Source organism: Sceloporus undulatus, chromosome 6 (genome assembly GCF_019175285.1).
Source record: "Sceloporus undulatus isolate JIND9_A2432 ecotype Alabama chromosome 6, SceUnd_v1.1, whole genome shotgun sequence".
NCBI classification, from domain to species: domain Eukaryota; kingdom Metazoa; phylum Chordata; class Lepidosauria; order Squamata; family Phrynosomatidae; genus Sceloporus; species Sceloporus undulatus.
Genome location: NC_056527.1, coordinates 91,350,969 through 91,357,107, shown reverse-complemented (window position 1 = coordinate 91,357,107; position 6,139 = coordinate 91,350,969). Strand labels below are relative to the sequence as shown.

Genomic DNA, 6,139 nt, shown 5'->3' with positions numbered 1-6,139 from the left:
TTCCCAGACGTCCTCCTTTTCAAGAACATGTCCTACATTTCTGTCCAGCAGGAATTCCAAGAGGTCCTCTATTTTGAGCATGGCTAAAAAGCATGAATTTGCTTTTCTATGAGTGTTTCCGGAGTGTCCTCCATTTTTTGAAATGTCCTACATCTTAGGGGGTTTGCCTTGTCCTCCCTGGCAGTTAAGACATATCTGGTCACTTTGCCTACATTTCAACCTCCTGTCTAGGAGGAATTCCAAAATGTCCTCCATTTTTAGCACTGTTAAGAAGCATGAATTTACTTTTCTATGAGTGTTTTGGGCATGTCCTCCATTTTTCTTCACTGTCCTACATTGGGGGAGGGTTCCCTTGTCCTCCCTGGCAGTTAGGACACATCTGGTCACCTTGCCTCCATTTCAACCTTCTGCCCAGGAGGAATTCCAAAATGTCTGAGGATGACTGAGAAGCATGAATTTTTACATTTCCATAAGTGTTTTTGGCTTTTGTAATTTGGTCCTGTCCTCCATTTTTTCTGGAACGTCCTCCATTTCGCAGTGCCTTGTCTTCCTTTGCCGTTTTGAACATCTGGTCACCTTGTGTTGTGTGCCTTGAAGGGGTTGTTTTTTTTGGGGGGGGGACATGTTTCTTCAGAGGAGGTTGCTTGCCATTGCCTTCCTCTGAAGCTGAGAGAGTCTGACTTGCCCTTTAATATAAAATGGCAGTGGGTTTCCATGGCCTTGGGCAAGTCACGCTCTCTCAGCCTTATATCCAATGGTTAGCCGTATTGGCCATCTAGCCAAGTACAATAACATCCGAAAAGCACAAAACAGTGATACCAGTAAAAAGTGCCACTGTTTTGTGGATTTTGGGTGTTACTGTACTTCTCTCAGAAAATTTAAGGGATGAGGGTTAGGAAAGGGACCCACAGAACCCCACAATAGGTTCGCCTTAGGGTTGCCTGAAATAAAGAAGTTGGCAGCATTTTGTAGACTTAAATCTGCTTCCTCAGATGTATTTCTAATCAAGACTCATTAGATAACAAAAGACCACTTCCTAGCTAGGGGAGGGAAATGGTTGCACTGTTTTTTTGATCTGAATGGGGATGCTTCCAAGCATTTATAGAGAGGGTCTTTCCATCGCCATTAAACATCCATCACCAAGCCTGACCCTCAGCTTTCCGCTCTTGGAATGGAGATGCAAAATTTCCATCAATTTTGTCTCCTTACAAGAACATGAAGGGGAAATTATTTTTTCCAATCCATTATTATTCTCAAGTGTGAAGACTCTTACAAGTACAATGTTTACTTTGAGTTGTTCTCCGTGTGTTTGTTTTAATCTCAAGTAAAGTGTACATAGGACAGATTGCAGGCAGCCTTTATAATGCCTGGGGAGGCTCAACAACAATCACTCTCTTAATATTTCTTATAATCAAGTCTTGAGAGGGTTCAACTCCTCCACCTGCCCCCCACTTTTTGAGATCCATGCACATATACACACTCTCACATTCTTATGAGGATTTTGGTGTTGATCTTCTGTGAGCTCATGCAAAGATGACAGAAAGTTAGAGTTCAGCCTTGGGAATACATGAAATAAAACAATCTCAATTAAATGATTGAAACCACATCTTTATAACCACTCATTTATACACTATATATCTCATCACATCTATATATCTCATCACAAAGTACAATTTAAAGCTGGTGTCCTAATATCCCCCACACCACACTGATTATGGCAACAACAAAAAATCTTTATGTGATAATTTACTGGCTTTCCCTTTTTCCCTCAGATCTCTGAGGAAAGGAGACAGATTCATTGTATGGGATTCTTTGGTTGGCATGACAGTATGAATTGATAGTGTTTCCTCAATGATGCAGTGAAGAAGCCAAGTATCTATTTGTCATAAGCCATCAAAGTGCACATAGTGGTTTTTGTGAGCAGGCATGAAAATAAATTTATTTTTTAATCTTAATATCCACAACCTGTCTTTCTTGCAGTGAATACAGGCTCATGTTTCTTCCCCCCACAACCAGGTCCCATGCTTGCAATAATCCCTGTGAAGTAGTATGCAATGGGATATTGTAGCACCAAAGGTGAAACTAACTGGGACACATAAGTTTTCAGCATAAGCTTTCACAGACTAAGGGCCCAAACAGACAGGTCAAAATAAAGCTGCTTTGGGTAACTTTGGAGGTATGCTGTTTAAATGACGCATGCATGCTAAGAGTCCAGAAGCTGCACCAAAGCTGTGCTCCAGTCCTTAGGAGGCTTGCGGCCTCTTAGCATGCATGCGTCATTTAAACAGCATACCTCCAAAGTGACGGGAAGCAGCTTTATTTTGGCCTGTCTGTTCGAGCCCTAAATCTACTTGCATTTGATGAATTAGATACAGTCTGTGAAAGCTTATGCTACAAACTTCTTCCACTCAGTTTCAAAGGTAAAAAAATTAAGATGCTGAATGTTAAATATAGACTGTTTTAAAATGTGTACGTCTTATTTGTCCTTTTAAACAGTTACATGTTTTAATTGATGTGTTTTAACTGATGTTGTTACTTGTTGATTTGTTATTGTTCCTCACCTCGATCCATGGGGAGAGGTGGATAGGAAATAATAACAATAATTTGCTGCTGCTGCTGCTGCTACTACTACTACTACTACTACAACAACAAATATCCTTTTGCATACCAATCCAGACTAACACACCTATGTCTGAATTCTACCAACTGTGAAAAAGATTAGTCTGAAAGATAGTGACTGGTCTAAGGTCAGACAGTGACGTTCACAGCTGAACGGGAATGTCTATGGCCTCTCACAGTCCTGGTTCAATACTGAAACCATTATACCACATGAACTCTTAAATGAACTGGGCTTAAACAGATTTTTTTAGGACGAGGTAAGGGTGCATTTACACTGTAGAAATAATGCAGTTTGACACCACTTCAGCAAGCTTTCCATGCTATGCAATCCTGGGGTTTGTAGTTTTACAGGGCCTTTAGCCACCTCTGCCAATGAGTGCTGATACCTCACAAAACTACAAATCCCAGGATTCTGTAGGATGGAGCCATGGCAATTAAAGTGGTGTCAAACTGCATTATTTTTACAGTACACATGCACCCTAAAGCATATGAAGAGGTAATCTGACCTCCAAATCAAAACTCGGTGGCAATTTTTTTTAAAACCCCACAGTGCGACACCAAGGCGGCAAGGCGAAGATGTTCAGGAAAAGACGATCAGCAGTACGAAGACACATCATTTTACCTAAATAGAATTTTAAAAATTGACAAAGAAAGAAAAAAAAAAGCATTAAAAAGGGAAAGAATTTGCCACACGCACTAAACAGATGAGAGAGGGGATGTAAATGAGTTCATTTTGTAAAAGCATTTTGAGTGAACCCACAATCTCTCCCTTCTATTGCAACTCAAATATTGTTGAGTGCATAAGTACTGCCATTGTTATGGATTTATTTATTTAAAACTATACTCTATTTTTATTCGTAGTTTTCTGATACTTCTTATATTAGATGCTATTGTTATCACCCAATACAATTAATTTTAGTGAATTAATCTTTTCCCAGCCCTGTCAGCACCTGGTTGCCTCCCCCACACATCACACAGCCACCATTTACCATAGTTCCTTCCTTATCCATTTAGCTTTTAGTGTGAGCACAAACAGTTATGCCTGCCGGAATTCTGTAAATTCTTTGGCATCATTTTCCTTTGCTTTGTCCTTTACATCCTTTGTTTCATGCCCCTGGGTTTTACCCTCAACTTATCCACAGGTCATATCAAAATCCATAATTTTGTTCCCAAAACCTGTTCTCAATTTATATACACACACAAACACACACACACATATATATATATGGTAGTTTGCTATCTCCTATCTCCCAATTGTGGCACAGGGGATCACCCTCCACTCTGCTCTGCATTAACCTTTGGCTAGAATCAAGCAGGCAAAATTAAATGTTCTCCCTAAACAGAGGAGAAGAAATAATTCCATAATCTCACCTTGATTTGGGAACAGCCTCTTTAGCTGGGATTTCTGTCTAAATTTCCAAACAGGAAAATGCATTATGTGTGTGCATGTGTTTGAATGACAAGCTATGAGCAAATGTATCTGGCAGTTTATACTTTCGATTTTACAACCTTTAATGACTGCACCAGAGTCCATCCCTAGATCTCCAGTTTTGGCCCATAAAACCCAAGGCCTGAACTGGCAAACCTAGCTATAAATCAGTAGTGTGAAAGGGCTCCAAATGATGTCTTCCATCTCTATGCCTCCTGTATGGTATCGATATTATCACCTCAAAAATTTAGCAGGATTTTAAAAAAATACATCTTAAGGGACCCTAGTGTTAGATTTGGAAATCAACACTTTAATAAAGAACATGAATTTTGGATTTTTCCATTGCCTCACATAATAGGGGTGTGGAACCTTTGGTTTTCCAGATGTGTGGACTACAGTTCCCACAATCTCTTACCAATGACTATGATGGCTGGGCTTATGGGAGTCAGTCTAAAACATCTGGAGGGTTAAATGTTCTCCACTCTGTCATCCAAGGTGTATCATCTTGAACCTAATATATGATGTAAAAGATGTGTGTGAGGGATGCTCACCTGCTCTTCATGTCTATTCATTTCTTTGCCACAGGCTCCAGGACCACCAGATCTCTCTCTTCCTGAGCCTCATCCATCCCAGTGTTGTGACTCATCGAGACCCAGACAAATACTGAATCAGTTTTTTCAATTTGGATGCCTTTACTATTCAGGTACGACTGCAGGGCACGGAGAAACTACATGACATGAAATCATATGAAACACTGTTTGGTTACTGTTAATCAAAACTCAATTTTTATGGTTCCTTTTGCAATCTCCCTCTTTTTCTATAGTTTATCCTGAAACTATGTTGAACAGCTGCTGGACCCCTTACTAGTGTCAGACAAACCTATCCAAAAGCAGCATCTCTACTTATTTCTGAAAAGAGCAAGCTTAGCTGCTTTATAATGCATCCAAATTTTGGAGACATCTAGTTTCTTATTTTCTTTTCTGACTACCGATGTCTCTTCAAGACCTCAGGCAGTGATTATTTTCGTCAAACCTGTTGCCTTTTAGCTGTGAACAGGGCCTCAAGATTTCAGTCTGTTTTTTTGTTCAGTCTGCTTAGTCAGAGATGCCAGGAATACAAAGGTACTTTGTATTCAATAGATGTCCTCTGTCCCTGAGCTAAGGTCTCTCCTTATCAGTTTAATGGGCATTACTGTTTGTAGGTATCGGAACTGTCTGACTGTCACTTTGAAATTCAGTCTGTTCAAAGGAAAAGAGAAGGATGACTAGAGGGAATGGAATCACATAGTGCTGCTGCTATAGGTGTTTGTTCTGTCTCTGTCTAGCCAAAGTGACAATATAATTTATTGAGCTTGCAACAGAAGAAAGAAGGGGAAACAAGTTTCTTTGGGCCATCTCGTGTTTCAGTAGGAGGATGTCATTTTTTTTTAGAAAGGCTGCAGCTTAGCGGTGGATTGCAGGCTTTGCATATCAGTGGTCCTGGCTTCTGTCATTGGCAATTTCAGACTGGGCTAGGAAAGACTTCTGAAACCCAGGGGAACTGTTCACAGTCAGTGCAGGTAATATTGATCTAGACATTCCAAAGGCTAGACTCAAAATAAAGGCTGCCTACATCAGCTTTTAAGACATACAACACTGTTCTACAGAATGGATATAGTGTCTGAAGAAAGAGGCTGGAATATAGTAGTATGAGATTTGGAAGCATGCACAATGCCAGTTCTGCCTTATTAATAAAGATAATCTTGTGGTTTGACGTACAGAGACAGCAAAGTTAGATGGCAGGATCCCAAGGTAATAGAGAGGATGGTACCACTTCAAATAGAGTGTACATTTTTGAATGGTGCCATGTTTTGTTTTGTTTTTTAAAACCCAACAACTCTCTGATCAAACTAAAATTAAAACATATCAGTATATAATGTATATACAGGTTCCAGTTAGTCTTCCCCTCCTCTGACAGCAGTGGCAAGCTGGCCAGAATTGGTTTTAACGTGATTTTTAACTGTAAATGTTTTTTATTGTATGTATTATGTTTTGTATAATGCTGTACACCGCCCTGATTGCAAGCAGGGCGGTATACAAATAAAACTTTTAT

At 39.8% G+C, this 6,139-nt stretch overlaps 1 long non-coding RNA gene across 1 annotated transcript in view; it reads right to left on the bottom strand.

Moving 5' to 3' along the window:
* Positions 1-2,262: 2,262 nt before the first annotated feature.
* The window catches only part of LOC121934828, an 8,273-nt gene continuing 4,396 nt past the window's right edge, over positions 2,263-6,139 (bottom strand). The window contains exons 3-4 of the long non-coding RNA XR_006104683.1: positions 4,600-4,775; positions 2,263-3,241 (exon numbers count right to left, since the gene is read on the bottom strand). This is a non-coding gene — a long non-coding RNA (uncharacterized LOC121934828). The remainder of the gene's footprint in view (positions 3,242-4,599; positions 4,776-6,139) is intronic.